This window comes from Panicum virgatum, chromosome 8K, assembly GCF_016808335.1.
Source record: "Panicum virgatum strain AP13 chromosome 8K, P.virgatum_v5, whole genome shotgun sequence".
Classification (NCBI taxonomy): domain Eukaryota; kingdom Viridiplantae; phylum Streptophyta; class Magnoliopsida; order Poales; family Poaceae; genus Panicum; species Panicum virgatum.
Window position 1 is genome coordinate 33,787,782 of NC_053143.1, and position 16,802 is coordinate 33,804,583.

At 44.9% G+C, this 16,802-nt stretch overlaps 1 long non-coding RNA gene and 1 other non-coding gene across 3 annotated transcripts; one reads left to right on the forward strand and one right to left on the reverse strand.

Moving 5' to 3' along the window:
• The first annotated feature begins 988 nt into the window (after positions 1-988).
• On the forward strand, positions 989-1,097 carry LOC120646620. The gene has a single exon (XR_005664520.1). It is a non-coding gene; the product is annotated as a small nucleolar RNA R71 (small nucleolar RNA).
• Positions 1,098-12,391: 11,294 nt separating this feature from the next.
• On the reverse strand, positions 12,392-15,825 carry LOC120644460. Of its 2 annotated transcripts, XR_005663765.1 has the most exons (7): positions 14,753-15,824; positions 14,603-14,672; positions 14,371-14,506; positions 13,943-14,277; positions 13,354-13,851; positions 13,103-13,283; positions 12,392-12,937 (listed from the first exon to the last, which is right to left on the reverse strand). It is a non-coding gene; the product is annotated as an uncharacterized LOC120644460 (long non-coding RNA). The 2 variants fall into 2 exon arrangements; XR_005663764.1 differs by having other exon boundaries at positions 14,371-14,672; positions 14,753-15,825.
• Positions 15,826-16,802: the final 977 nt, after the last annotated feature.

The window sequence follows — 16,802 nt, forward strand, 5'->3', positions numbered from 1 at the left end:
CAAACTTGCTGAATTGCTCATCAGCCACTGGCCTCCTTCTCCGCTCTAGAAATGGTAAGGCAGTCATATCGTGGTACTTTTGGGAAGCTCTTGGGGCTTCCTCGGTGTCTTCCTGTGTAGCAATGTTGTTGGATTCTTCGGCCTCCTCCAGCACCCCGTCTTCAGCATCGGTATTCTTGGTTGTTACGGTCTTTCACTGTGTACCTGCATCCTGCGGAAGATGTGGTCTCTGTGCAGATTGTCTTGCCCGCACAGTTACCGCATTCACACTTTCTTTCGGGTTCACTCCCGATTGCTCGGGTAGCTCTCCCATATTATGGTTATGACAAGATGAGGCCAGCTGAGTTACTTTAGTTTCTATCAATTTATTAAAACTCAACTGATTTTTAACAACAGAGTTAAACCCCTCTAGTTGCATAGCCAAAGACTTAAGAGTTTTACCATTAGCGAGAAATTTCTTACTAATGTTGTCATTCATTTGCTTTTGGCCGTATATGAAGTCTTTAAGCGAGGGCTGAAAACTGTTATTAAAATTATTACCTTGCTGTTGGCCGAAGGGGAGGTTGGGCTTAGAATTCCAACCTTGCTGAGGATGGCAGTCTAAGTCATTGGGAGTGTCGTTCCCAATGGAGTTCTCATCCTCTTGAGTGAACGGGAAGGATTTGCCCGAGTGTCCAATATTGCCACATTTCTCACATGTCATCCGAGACTCAGTCTGGTTAACCTCCTAGTGTGGAAATTCCAGCTTTTTCATGAGAAGATCCATCTTGGCTACCATCCTATCGACACTGTCGATTTCATGTATTCCTTTTGCATGGGCCAACTGCCTATCTGCCTTCCAACTCTGGATGGAAGCAACCTTGCCGATGAGCACTCTAGCTCCTGTAAATCAAGGGAGAGGAATGCTCCTCCCACTGCTGCATCCATGTGATCTTGCGATCACTAGTTCAGGCCATAGAAGAAGTTCTGAATGATGAGTCATTCTTCCATGCCATGGTGTGGGCATGCTGCAATGTATTCCTGAAGACATTCCCAGGCTTTCGGAATTGTCTCATCCTTGAGTTGTTCAAAACTAGAAATTCTTTTTCGTAGGGCATTGGTTTTGCCCACCGGAAAGTACTTAACCAGAAAAGCATTGGAGCATGCATCCCAAGTGCCGAAAAAGTGCAAAGGAATTGTAAAGTGTTCGTTGTATTGGATGTGTATCACATTTTTTCGGTCCCTTACAACTGATATTTATAGCCTAGTGCTACCGAGTCCTAGCCGATTACAGCAAACATTACTTGACTATAAAGAAAAAACTTGCTAAAGGTAAACTACTTTAAATATTACAACCGAATCGTCAAAAATTTTGTAGACTCCGGATCCTCTTCTCCTTTCCTGACTTCATCGGCAACTCTCCATCAACTGAGCACCAGAGCGGGCAAATCAGCATCTTCAAAGCATATTCCTCTGGTCTATCGGACGGACCCCATCGGCCGATTCTAACCCTGTGCATCTTTTGGTTTCTTTCAAATCGGACACCTTCCCTCTACTAAAATCACCTTCTTTGACACGTGTCAAAAACCAGTGTCGACACATGCCCCCCAGTTTCGGAATAATTTATTTTGTTCCAAAATTATCCCAACCCACGATCGTCCTTCTGCTCTAACCAGCACTTAGAGTCATTCCTTGTACCCCGTGCACACGGCTTACTCCGTACAACCGGGTAAAACTCTTCTTTGCCCCTGGCCCTTTGCCTTCCGTCCGCGCAAATCCAACGCACTAATTCGCCTTCCGTCTTTTCACCTACCCAGACTGGTCCATAAATATCACCCTTCGGCCTTGTATCGGCAACAAGCCTCCATTAGCTATAGCACCTTCTTTCTTCCTCCTTTAGTAAAAACCCTAGGTCTTCCTGTAGCAATGGCGGGCTTCAAGCTCTCTGATGAGGGTCCCTCTAACACCCCGCCAGTGATCCGCCGCTGTTTGGAGTAAGCCCTCCTCTTCCATCTCGGATTGCCATTCTTTTGTTCAACTTCAATCTTTAATTTCTCTGCCTCTTTTCCATGAAGTGACGACACTTCTTCTAGTTCCTCTAACTCGGAGGGCCCCCCTTTCTCCGACATCTCGGAAAGCACCAAAGAGTTTATTCGCCAGCTTCTTCGTGAGAAGGATGAAGCTTGGCAGAATTACCCTGAAGAGACCATCAGGTCTCAGCATCTCGCCTCCGAACTGGAGGCGGCACAAGCCGACTGGGCCATTGTACGGGCCCAACTCACCGCTGCCGACTCCAGGGTCGCCTGTAAATCACTCCTTCCAAAGCATTGTCCCTCTTCATTTTTCCGACTTCTTTTCTAATACTTTGCTTTAGTTTTGGAGTCACAGGTCCAAACCCTCCACGCCGCAACTGCCACCGCAACTGGATCGGTGAACGCTCGCGGCAACACCGTCACCGCTCGCCTACGGGACATCCCCAACCGCGTCCGGGAGGTCACCAGACATGGGGTCCATCGTGGCGCCGCTGTAGCCCTCGCCACAGCTCAGTTCCACTCCGGTCATGACTTCCTGCAGGTCGAGCCAGTCCACCTCCCGCTGGGCAGCGAAGACTGGTGGGCTTTCGGGGAGCTCGCCGACGACATGGAGATGGCAGCCGCCGCCATCTCCGAAGATGTTGGCATAGAGGCGGTCATCGGCAATGTCTTTGCCGATGACTAGATTTCTAGGAGTAGCATCTTCCTAGAAATAGTTTTTTGCTGTATCGGCCAGATCACCTGATCGACCCTTTTGTAAACAATACTATTAATGAAGTATTTCCTTCTCTTGTTAACGTCCATTGCAACTTTTCAACTGACAATGCAAAAAATCAACTTTGACCTAAACTTGAACAATCTAGATTGTGTAGATTTTTTGCACTAAGGGCGATATATGTCATATCGGCCATAACAATTCAACCGATAAATTAATTAATCGGTTATGCATCCACCCAAACACTAGCAAAATATTTCTTCAAATATTTTCCATTAAGAGCTCTAGAATACTCTTCCCCTTCAAGCGTTTCCAGAATGTAAGCATTACCAGGAACGCATCTGCTCACTCTGAATGGCCCCTCCCATGTTGGCGACCATTTGCCGAATTTCGAACTTTTTGTTCCTATCGGCATAATCAATTTCCAAACTAATTCTCCTTGCTCAAAAGTCTTGGCTTTCACTTTTTTGTCATACCATCGGCCAATTCTGGCTTTGTTCGCTTCAACATTCACAAGAGCCTTCAGCCGATGGCCAGCCAAATCTTCCAATTCATCTTTCATTAGAGCAGAATACTCATCGGCTGTTAACTGATCCTGAAACGTGACACGTCGTGAATCAAGCTTTAACTCCCATGGCAGAACAGCTTCATGTCTGTATACCAAATGATATGGAGATATCTTTGTAGCACCATGACAGGCCATCCTATATGCCCACAAAGCCTCATTAAGCACAGTATGCCACTTTCTAGGACATTCATCAATTTTCCTCTTGATCAACTTAATGACTCCTTTATTAGATGCTTCTACTTGGCCATTAGCTTGGGCATAATATGGAGAAGAATTCAACAATTTAATTCCCATTCCAGTAGCAAATTCCTCAAACTCATCTGATGTAAACATAGTACCCTGATCGGTCGTAATGGTCTGTGGAATACCAAACCGATAGATAATATGTTCCGTGACAAATTCAATCATCTCCTTTGATGTAATATTTTTTAGAGGAATTGCTTCAACCCACTTGGTGAAATAATCGGTGGCCACTAATATAAACTTATGATTTTTGTTGGATGGGGGGTATATTTGGCCGATCAAATCAATTCCCCATCCTCTGAACGGCCATGGCTTGATTATGGGATTCATGGCCGACGCAGGAGCCCTTTGTATGCTCCCAAACTTCTGGCACTCTTGGCAACCTTTATAATACATGAAATAATCTTCTGGTATAGTTGGCCAAAAATACCCGATTCTCCTAATTACCCATTTCATTTTATAGGACGATTGATGGGACCCACAGACACCTTCGTGAATTTCACCCATCAATACTTTTGCTTCTTATTTGTCGATACATTTGAGCAAAACTCCATCAATCATCCGATAATACAAATCCTCTTCCAAGAACACATATTTGATTGCTTGGAATCTGATTTTTCTATCTACTTTCTTGGAAGGATCCTTCAAGCAATCAACAATCTCCTTTCTCCAGTCATCGGCTGTTAATTCCAAGGCCATCACCCCTTCCATCAGCCAATACCCTGAAGCATGCTGAGCTAGTCGATTTGCATAACTATTATAACATTTTGGAATATGCTCAATGGTTACCTTCTTGAACTCTTTCAACAATCGGAGACATTCTTCATGATATAATCGTAAAATATCATCTTTGCATTCATATTCTCTAATTAACTGATTAATTACCAGCATAGAATTTCCAAAAATCTCAACAGCATCGGCTTTGATTTCTCGAAGTAATTGAATTCCTTTGAGAATAGCACGATATTCAACTTGATTATTGGTTGTGGATGCCTCAATTGGAAATGAAAACTCAAAATTTGCCCCCTGAGGGGAAATTAGCACCACACTAATTCCAAAACCATTCTCACATGAAGATCCATCAAAGAATAAAGTCCAGAGAACAAGATCTACCATGCTCAGCTCTGGTCCATAATGTTGCACAACAAAATCGGCTATGTCTTGGCCTTTAACTGCTTTAGCCGACTCATACCTCAAATCAAATTCTGATAAAGCTAGAATTCACTTTCCTATTCTTCCATTTAAGATCGGCAGCGAAAGCATATATCTAATGACATCATCTTTGCTCATGACAATACATTTAGCCAATAATAAATAATGTCTAAGCTTGGCACAAGAAAAATATAAGCAAAGACAAAGTCTTTTGACCGGAGAATACCTGGTTTCGGTATCCAGCAATCTTCTACTCACAAAATATATAACCCTCTCTTTTCCTTCAAATTCTTGAATAAGGGCCGATCCGATAGCACGTTCATCAGCCGATAAATATAATTTAAACGGCTTGTGCTTTTGGGGGGGGAACCAATACTGGCAGATTCACCAAATAACATTTGATTTCATTCAATGCCTTCTGATGTTCCCCTCCCCATACGATTTCCTGATGAGCCTTCAACTTCAGTAATGAACTGAACGACTGAATTTTTCCGGACAAATTAGATATAAACCTCCGAATAAAATTAATCTTGCCCATCAATGACTGAAGTTCAACTTTTGTCGTTGGGGCTTCAACCTTGTCGATGGCTGATATAGTCTTCTGACTAATCTCGATCCCTCGTTCATGTACCATAAAACCCAAGAATTGACCAGCCGACACACCAAAGGCACACTTATTTGGATTCATCTTTAAACCATGCCTTCTCGTGCACTCTAAAGCTCTACGCAGATCAGCCAAATGCTTTTGGTGCCCCTTTGACTTCACAACTACGTCGTCAATATATATTTCCACAATGTTGCCGATGAGTTCATGAAAAGCATAATTCATGGCTCTTTGATATGTAGCACCGGCATTTTTCAATCCGAAGGTCATGACTACCCATTCGAACAAACCAAGAACAAACCAAGATGTCCTGGACATCTGAATGCAGTTTTGTAGATATCTTCTTCTGCCATAAAGATCTGATTGTACCCAGCATTGCCATCCATAAAATTGATCACCTTGTGTCCAGCAGCAGCGTCTACCAACATATCGGCTATCGGCATGGGGTAACCATCTATAAAATCAATACACACTCGTAATTTGTCATTCTTCTTGTAAATAGGAACCACATTAGAAATCCATTCGGCATAACGACACTGCCGAATAAAATTAGCTCCAATTAACCGTGTAATCTCGGCCTTTATATCTGGCAAAATATTAGGATTCCACCGTCTTGCTCCTTGCTGATATGGCCGATATCCCGGTTTTATGGGTAAACGATGCTCCACAATAGACCTATCCAAGCCAGGCATCCCATAATATTCCCAAGCAAAGCAATCTTTGTATTCCTTCAACAAACTCTTCAATTCCTGCTTGTATTCGGGATCCAGATTAACACTAATAAACGTCGGTCTTGGTCTATCACCATCTCCGATATCAATTTCTTCCAGTAAATCGGCCGACATAAATCCATGCCCCAACTTTCCTTCTTATTCTAGGAACTCATCCATTAGGAACTTTCTGAAGAACCAACTGCTTGGATCGGGGTGGAACTATTACCGGCCGATTCACCATCAGCCTTAGCCTTAACACGCCAGACTTGTGTCTTGACTCCCTTCTTGTTTAGAGTCTGCTCTTGCTCTTCCTCCATAATCTCCAGCTGGCGTAGCCTTTGAACACGTCACTTTAGAGATTTGGACAAACCTCCCGGACACCACTGAGGTTGATCCGCATGATCAGGCTCATGCTCTGGATCTCTCCGCATCGGCTGATCATCTTGCACTCTGTCATCGGCCATTTGTTCTAGCCGATCATGTGCAGGCACTATTCTTCCAACAGGATCACGTAGCATGGTCCTGCCCCCTAGTCGATCATGCACCGATACCTTTTTTCTAGCCGATCATGCATAGGAGTGCGCTCACGTCGATAGGGTTCATTAATATGATGTGGCCTTTTATATGATCGGCTGCCATGACCATTGCATTCGGGACAATCATATGGCGATGGCAATGTCAACCCTTCTTCCCAGTAGTAGACAAAGAAACGACATCTCTAATGTTCCTTCTCATGACGTTCTTCCTCTTCTCTACGTTGCTGCCTTTCACGATCACGTTGAAACTTTTTCAACAGCATTTGAAGTGTGACACGTCTACGCGGTGCCGATGAATGTTTAGCCTCGTCGTGTAGACTCTTTCCTTTGACCTCATCAGCCACTATCTGTGCTTTAGGATCGACAACTCCAAATTTCTTGGTCGATGACGATGTCAGAATCTTGGCTTGAGAAGGACCTTTGTCTCTGGCTACATCCACCATATTTGTAGCGAATGGATGTCTGTCGATCTTCATCGTCTTCTTGGGAGTCTCAAACTTTAACTTCCCTTGCTTGAAAGCCATTTGAATCTGCTGCCGAAAGACCTTGCATTCATTTGTATCATGCGACGTAGCATTGTGCCACTTGCAGTACTTCATATTCTTGAGCTCGTCCTCCGACGAGATCTTGTGATATGGCTTTAGCTTGATCAAACCTTCCGATAATAACAAGTCGAAGATTTTGTCAGCTTTGGTGATGTCAAACCCGACTCAGGCTCTTTTTTCCCAAACGGACACGTCACCGGCTTCTTGATGTTTTGTATCCACTCAGACGATGTGACCGTCTCTTGCTCCTTTTCAGAATCATCATTAGCAGAATATTCCACATAGTTTATCTTCTTCTGAAAAGGCTTCTTGGACTCATAGGATCGAGTCTCTTCTGACGTCCTGGCTGCAATCTGGCTAATGCTCTCAAACTCTTGAGATGCTACTTCTGCCAACTGTTGATCGGACAAAACCAGACTGTAGCCTCTGTTCTTAACATCTCTAAACCTTTGAATGAAAGCAGCAACCAATTCATCGTTTCTCTGCCTTAAGCCAGTCAAATCGGTCAACTTCAATTCAGTAATCCCAGAGTAGAAGAACTAATGAAACTATCTCTCTAGATCGGCCCAGTATAATATGGAGTTTGTTGGCAAAGTGGTGAACCAAGCAAAGGCCGATCCAAACAAAGATAAGGAGAATAAACGGACTCTGAGTGCATCATGGTTGCCCGCTTCTCCCAACTGTAGAAGAAACCTGTTGACATGCTCCATCGTAGAAACTTCTCCCTGCCCTGAGAACTTCGTGAAGTCAGACATCTTGTACTTGTGTGGGAGAGGAATCTAATTGTAAGCCGGAGGATAAGGAGTCTTGTACATAACAGATTATTGCTTCGGCCTCAAGCCAAACTGCTCCCTCATCACTTCAGCTATCTTAGTGTTCCAATCAACTTGCTGATCAACCACTGGCATCTGCTGAGGAGTAGCCATGTTCGCTGTATTTGTCATTATTGCAAGCTGTTGAGCTATATGATTCATCGGCTGTTCAGCCAATTGCATCTGATGTGCCTGTTGAGCTACCCGATTGGGCGTCTGCTGAGTCATCGTTGGCTGTGGAGCCGATGGGCTAGCCAATTGTTTACCAGTAGTATCCATGTACGGCACATTGACATATCGCAATTGTCTAGTTGCCTGATCATGGAAAACCCAGTTGACTCCTTTCTGGTGAGGGGACTGTGAAAGCAGAATTTCTGTAGGAGACTGGGGCTGGAGCATAATTGCGAGACGCTACTGCGGAGTCAACGGCAGTGGCGCCGATGCATTCTGCTGGGATCCCATCGGCTGGGTGGCCGATGGATCATTCCGAGGAGTCATCGGCTGAGTAGCCGATGCATTTGACTCAATCTTGGGCGGCGTAGAGAAGAAATCAGGAGGCGTGCCATGCCCAGTGGCAGGATTCCATCCTTTTGGAAACACAGACGCAGATCCATCTTGCACAGATGTGGTAATAGGTGGAGTAGTTGAGTAGATAGGATTTGCTGTAGCTACTGATGCTGCGGTAGTAACTTGTGGTGGTGCTTGACTATTACTTGCCCCTGCCTGGCTATTTGGAGCCGACCAAGCTGCTGTCATAGACACTTCCAATGGCGTATACTGCATCTGACTCGGCTGCAAGTAACAAGGACCCACACAACCTGGAAACGTGCCTTCAGTAAAAGTCTTGACCACCGCGTTGTGTACCATATTCCCCATGACTGTTACACTCTTGATAAATGCCTGTGCTACAGCTTAACCAATTGCATTTATCATCTTGTTCTCACGCTGCGCTTCTGTCAACGGCTGGAAGGATGGGCGATTAAACTTCTTAATCACATCACCAGATCTGGTGACGCTGTATGACTTGAGACATTTGCGTTTAAAATTCTCCACCCTCTCTTCATATTCCTTCCTTTGATCTTCTTTGAGTTTATCTTCAGGAACAGAAACGTAATTTTCTTCACTGACATCAGATTTTTCAGTAACTTCCACCATGTTGAAACTTCCGGTCCCACCGGGCGTGCCAAAAGATGTGTTGACGTAAAAATCAACACACTGGAATCCGAGGGCAAGTGTTCGCCAAACCCTAAAAAGTCAACCAAGCGTGCTAGTCAATTTGACCTGAAATTGACAAGGGAGAAAACGAAATCAAATTCGAGAACGTATCGGCTGGGATTCCGAATAACTCTCACACAGGCTTATCGGCAAGCTTTGCTGATACAGTAGACGACAAAAAGGATATTAAATGTGAATGTGTAATGAACGAGTGTGTCGGCAGAATCAGCCGATACACTAGATGACAAAACCAGCTTGAGATTGCCGATTGGACGTGTATAACAAAATCTAAGCAACGAATGTGCAACTCGGATAATGTAATGCTTGAAACAGATTTAAACCGGCTCTTAAGATAACAAGATGTTAATCCAAAACCTAAAGCCGATCTAATATGTTTCTAGCGAATAGATGTGATAATGGCCAAAAAGCTTAGGAAAACTTACAAACCTAGCTGATATCGGTAAATTGTGAATAAATCTAAACGAGACGGTAGCGATACACCCAGAAGTCAAAGCCTAGATGAACTCAATAACTTTTGAATAGATCTGAATGAAGCCACAGCAATACGCCCGGTAGCTAAAGCTCAAATATATTCGGTAAAACAAAAACACACCAGCAAACCAAGTCGCTCGAATGTGAGGCGTCCTTGATCAACTTGAAAGAACTCGTCAAAAAGAGAAAAGAAAAGGCAAAGTCACCAAAAAAGTGCAAAGGAATTGTAAAGTGTTTGTTGTATTGGATGTCTATCAAATTTTTTCGGTCCCTTACAACTGATATTTATAGCCTAGTGCTACCGAGTCCTAGCCGATTACGGCAAACATTACTTGACTATAAAGAAAAAACTTGCTAAAGATAAACTACTTTAAATATTACAACTGAATCGTCAAAATTTTCGTAGAGTCCGGATCCTCATCTCCTTTCCTGACTTCATCGGCAACTCTCCATCGGCCGAGCACCAGAGCGGGCAAATTAGCATCTTCAAAGCATATTCCTCTGGTCTATCGGACGGACCCCATCGATCGATTCTAACCCTGTGCATCTTTTGGTTTCTTCCAAATCGGCCACCTTCTCTTTACTAAAATCACCTTCTTTGACACATGTCAAAAACCGGTGTCAACAATGGTAGATTGAAAATGGTCCTGCATTGCTCTGCAGAAATCACAAAGATACCGAGAGCAATGGTAATCCCACTAAAATTGGCGGTGATAAATTATTAAATTTTATCAAACTATTCATCGATATCTTTAGCCAATTGCTTTCCCGGCAATGGCGCCAGAAATACTTGTTGGTGTTTCTTATGCTCAATAGAATATAGATTCCGCAAGCGCACAGAATCACCGCTGTAACACTTCACCTTGGTGTATTCCAGGGTATCATAATTTTCCTCAGGGAAGCACTATGGATAAAGAGTATAGAGAAATCGAATGACAAACTTTACTAGAGATATCAACCGACTAACTTTGTGGGGGTAAGCCTGATAGATAGATAAGATAATGGCCAAGCAATGACCGTCTGACACAGGAGACTCTAATCCTTAGAGAGGTAAGTAGCAGGGAGGACAACAAGCGAGAAAGACTCCTAAAACACTTCTAAACTATAGAGCTAGCCTCTCTAAACTAAATCTTGCTTCTAACTAGTTATCGGGAACCTAGAGCTTACTTCGATGGCTGGAAGAGGAAAGACTTCAGAAAGGGATGAGAGGGGAATCCAACGGCAACCTGCAACTACTGCTATGAATACACCTGAATGTGGTGGACTACTAGGGACGGACAGGGTTGTCATCACCTGCCGCCTACCACAACGGTTCCGTGGGGTGGAACACACTTTTTAGCTAACACTAAGCTCAGACACCACGTCCGTACTCGGTGTTAGGATTTCTCTTGTCGCGAACAATAGAAATCCCCCTCAACCTAGGGACCTAACTTGAGTTCCCTAGTCCGGGCGAGAAAACCCGCAAGGTAAGATCCCGATAAAAAAAAAGATAACAAAGCCTAAGCTAGAGGAACTTACTTCCGCACACAAGCAACATAACTTGAGAGGGTAGATAAATAATGCGGAAAGTAAAGCTGACTCGAAAAGATAAAGAAGATAACTATATTGATAAATATCAAAGGAAAAGATACAAGAGCTTATACCGACTTCCGATGATGACTTCGGAATCCCGAGACAAGCTCGACTCGACTCTAACTCCCAGACTACCTAACCTACTCTAGAAACTAAAGATGAGAGAAGAGAACTCCTTTTGTGTGTGTTGAGAGTGAGGGTGTTGCTCTCTATTTATAGATGCTAGAGGTCGGTGTTTGGCCGGGGCGTCATTTGTAAGCAAGAGGGTCGGTTGTCGTAGCTTCCACGTGAAGATGAGCTTGAGACACAGCAAAGTGGGGCCGGCCGGCCTCCCCTAGGCAGGCTGGCCTGGGATTTTCTCCATTTGGTGCCGACCTTCTCGTGGACGCTCCTAATCTTGTTTAAATGGTGGTGGAGGGTGCGTTGGTTCAACGCTGAGACGGCCTGGGATTTTCTCCGTTTGGCACCTACCTTCTTGTGGACGCTCCTGATCTTGTCTAGATGGCGGTGGAGGTTGCGTTGGTTCAACGCTGAAATTTGTAGGCCGGCCGGCCTCCCCTAGGCCGGCCGGCCTAGAGTTGGCACATCTCAGCCCTCCGTTTCACTGGCTTGCTAATCAACAGGTGCACATTCTTGCTCAAGGCGGTTTGGGTCTTGAAACTGCATTTGGACACTGAAAGTGGACCCAACCTTCCATTGCTCAAGCCTTTCGGTCTTTGTTTGTGAATTTTGGACAGAACCAAATTGGATTGGCTTGGATTTGTGCTCATGATCACTCTAGCAAAGTTTCGTGGCATGGTAACTTGAGGTGCCACGCCGGCCGGCCTAGGTGAGGTGACGCCGGTCGGCCTGGTTTTTTCCCGGTTTTGGCTCATTTTTTTGGTACATTAGTTCCTGCAATCACAACTCACCCAAAACTTGTTGCACTTGTTAGAAATAAGCAAAATATGCATGGAACATGGTATAAAGCTCATGTTATTCCCGAGAAGTTGACGACCAAAATCGGAAATAATGGCCGTCAACAATCTACACATACGACATTTTATTACAACTCTCTACTCGTTCATTTTTACTGAACCAAGTAAAAAACCATGAGTTCAATTACTCCCATACGGCCCAACATCGCATGCCGCATTCCCATGCATAAACACGCAATAGGGCGTATTGAAAAACAAAATGTTTAGTCACAAAGGATATCCACATCCTACGACAAACACAAGCTGTACACCACATCGCAAACATTATGTTCTCGCAATTACATCATACAGATCAGTATTGTATCAAGGCTTACACAAAGTTTTACTCTACGTGATGGACTAAGACTCTGCATCAAGCTCTTGCTCCAAGACATCCACGTTCCTGTCAGCTATTGGCTTCACTTCCTCCACAAAGTCGTCAAATTTCTGCTCTGTTCATTCCACAGACATGCCTTCTCCGAGAGGGATCAGATTCGTCTTTGGCCAATAGAATTTCACCAAGCCGAGTACATGAGACACGCACTGCCGGCTGGTGTCTGAGAGGTACTTGACGATCTTCTGCGGAGCTCCTTGCAGACGCTCCAACAGAGTCTTGTCTTGTACAGTTCCCTCCTTGGGTGGATCCACCATATCAACCACGGCCTGTGCAGCAGTCTTTAGCTCCTCGAGCTCTTTCTCCCGAAGATCTTTTTGTTTGGCCATCTCTTTGATTTGCTGCATAGCGCTTCAAGGAGCTGGTTGTCCCCATCTTTCAACATCTTGTTGAATATCTCCAAATCATCTGTGTAACAATACACAAGGTTCTTTAAGTCAGTCATCTGCTCTTCCTTAGTTACTAACAACTTTTTGAGTTCTGCGTGAATACAAAGACTATAAGCAATCAAGGCAATAGAAGTGGAGCTATCCGATTACCGCAACTCAGGGAACAACAAGCCAAACCACTCACCTTTGTGGTTCTTGGAGATAAACTTGTTCCTCTCTTACAGTGACTTATTTCTCTCCTCGAGAGTCTTCTTGTCCTCTACAAGCTTCGTTATTTGTTCCTTCAGGAGCTGGTTCTCTCGGCCCTGCACAGCTTTGAACCTCTCCAGCTCCTGAGACTTTGCAGCCTCATAACCGGCTAGTTCCTACAATCAATGGAACACGTCAATCGACTAGCTAGTTGCCAAGATAAGTACTCGACAAGAAGATACTTACAGTCAAAAACTTCTGGCATTCAGCCATATTCTGTTGCATTAACTTAATTTTGTCCCCCGTCAATGGGAGACCTTTTGATTAGGAACTGCTGCAGGTGAATCCTCTCTGGTCGGTGGAGGAGCAACCTCCCTTTCGGCTCCAACTTCCATGACCTCTCATTCCTCAGCTACCCAACACTGAGGTCCTAGACCTATTGTCCCGACCAGATGAAACAACCGAGCAATAGGAAATTGGTTGCAATCTACTGGAGGAGGTGCGATCGGTTTACTGGCAGGGAGATCTGGAGCTTCCAGCTGCAGAAGGGCGTCGCTTACTTCAAGCGATGCTGGCTCCTCAGCAGCTGGGACATCTACTCCCTTGGCAGTTGCCTCCTCTGCAGCAGCTTCCGCGTCCACTGGCAGTGTGGCTGGCAATGGCAACACAGTCATTGGGATGGGCTTAGAAGCAGGCATCGAAATGCCATGGTCAGCATCCCCGATGCCCAAATCGGTTGCCTTGCTGCATACACAATAAGTAGATGGAGTACACATAAAAGAAGATGGTGGAAATCCGAACATACAGAAGATGGTAGACCACTAAAAATACTCACTAGGTCGACTTGTTGATTGGAAGCTTCCTTGCCCTGAACAGCTTTGGGACCGGCATGATCACCAAAGCACTCGATGCAGAGGGCAGTAGCACCTGCCGGGGGCTCACACTCTCCTCCCCACCCGTAGGAATATCTTGCTGGGCAGAGAGAGCCTCTTTACCATGCACAGCAGCTGGCTCTGGAGGTGTTTTTTCTTCAGAACCACTTGCCGGCATCAATTGCTCCGGCAGAGTGGCCCCGGCATCACTCGACAAGTCTGCTGAGGCAAGTGATGCATCTATATCTGCCCCAAATCATCCCTGGTTGCCTCAACCCTCAGCTCTGAATGCTTTGGGCTAGAACGAGAAATCAAGAAGAAACAGATAATCAACGAAAGACGAAGGGACACACATGACTGAAAGAGAAAAGCAAGGTATCATTATATATACCTAGTTTCTCTAACTGAGGTTGCGGCCCTACGCTTGACCGTTGTCGTCCTTAGTGCTTTGGGGTGACCCGTGCTTGAGTACCTCTCCATACTGGGACTCCTGTCCATGCCACCCACTCCAGTTCCTTCTTTAGAGTCTGCAGAGGAGAAACTCTAATCAAATTCAGAGCTCGACGTCATCCTCGATTCTTCAATATCTCCTTCTGATGGAAGTGGGTTTGGTGTATGTGCACTTGGGAGAAGATGCTCAGGACGCCAAACCTCTGGCACCGGTGGGCTACTCCCATACACATTTATATCCTCCTGCAAATGGCATACACTTCAGTTTACAAGACATACAACTACAAGTACTCAATTCAATGCATTTGACTACTCTCACATACCTTTTTGGGAGGATCCTTTATGTTAAAGACGTCTGGTACTACTGGGACACCAAGCACTCCATCGAGTACTCGACGCACTCGACGCACCATTTCCTTTTCAGAAATCTTCTCCGAAGTGAAGCGGGAAGGATCAGTTACGCCTATATATAGTAGAATCCAAAATGGCTTCGTTGCTGCAATGGCTGGATCCGACGGCTCATCCAAGACATCACAACTGAAGCTCCAATCAGATGTTCCTTCTTTAAATCCTTAATCCAATCCAGCAGATCGTTTAGTTGGAACAGGCTCTGAGGCTTTGTAGTCCATTCGCCACGGTATTGGGGAACACCGGGTATCCTACTCGGTAGTGGAGGAGCATGGTTCTTGACATAAAACCACTTGGATTTCCAGTCAATTACCTTGCTAGACAACTTGTAAGGGATATAGAGTTTTTTCCATCCCATGGCATAGTTGAAGACCGGCACCACCAACAACATATTGACCCTCGCTACTGGGCTGAGGCTTGCGATGGAACAAGTGCTGAAAAGATCGAAATGGGGCTCGATGCCTAGAAATGCTTCGCACAGATGCACGAAGATGGAGTTAGGGTTCAAGTGATGTGCTTGAATACCCCAATGAAAAAGAAGTCCGAGAAAGAAAAATCAAAAGTGGGAATCCCAAATCCGCGCTAGACAAAGGAGGAAAAAAATAACTATTGCATTCGTCCCTTCAAATGGGCGACTATGACCTAACTTAGGCCGCCACTTGATGATAGAATGAGGCTGCAGCAGACACTCATCGACAAGGGAAAGGATGTCGGATTCAGTACACTTACTTGCTAACCATCCATCATCCAGAGTTGGGGCGATGCTGGCTCCTTCCTTCTCTTTTCCCTTTCCGCTAGATCTCTTGGGAGCCATCTAGAATCCCACGAGTCGCTTTGTGCGCATACACTCAGGGGCTTCACAGATCAGGACGAGCAAGAAAGCTAGGAGATGAAGATTTTGGGGGTTTGTGAGCAAGGAAGGATTCAAGATTTGATATGTTGTTGGTGGCGGCGAGAGCAAGAAAGCGAAATGGTGGTCAAGGTAGTGAGTGGTTAACCCTAAATTACCACACGGTTAAATAACTAGTGGCGGTGGCAATAGGGTAAATTATCAGAAGATGAAGCGGTATCTCGCGTTTTGATTTATTTTTGAGCGGTAATTCGGGGATTCTTGATATTGTTATCTGTTCATTCACTTTTTCTGGGATTCGTTCCAAAAAATGAGTTTTCAGATGGTAAAAATCAATATACAAAATTATTGCCACGACTTTGATCCTTAATTCTAAATTTTTGGAATTTGGATTCAAGGCTCGGGGCTGCGGGATACATGTCATCGATGGTGTATTTTTCAAATTCTTGGAACATAAAGACCAGAAGATTGAAGACTGATTTGACCCTCAGCCTGATTCTACGATTCAACCTAAGGCTCGGGGGCTACTCCATATGGAGCGTGAGTTTATCGCGCACTGAAACGAACCGGATTCCCGAAAGGGCAACCTGACTCCCTGTATCGTCGTGATAGTCCCTGGATCAGTCGCTATCACATACAGATTACATTTCAGGCAGTGATCACAGTCATACCAATGATAAATAGTACATTCACGGGTTTAATTTATTACAGCATTCGGGGACATACAGGATGAATCTCCGAGTACAAGCCCGCTAGGCCAAAAGTGACACAAACAGAAAGCGAAATGGTAGCTAAGCTTCAGGCCGGACTCCTTCTGGAACCTCCTTCTCCACAGGCAGACTTGAGTGTAGCACAGCTTCAGTCGTACCACCCATTGTTGTTGATGTCGTACTCTGGGTCGGATCCTGCATCTACCCAAGCTATCCCCAAGGACGGGATAGGTCCACGTCACCATCCGCATGAATCGTATATGAGGATGCAATAAGGTATAAAGTAAAGCCAAGGATAGACTAAGGTTTCCTATGCAAGCAAATATAGACAAGTCATCCAATTCACCTTCTGACGCGGGCAGCTCCGGCATTCCGGACTCCCGATCTCCTATCTTCTGCTACAAA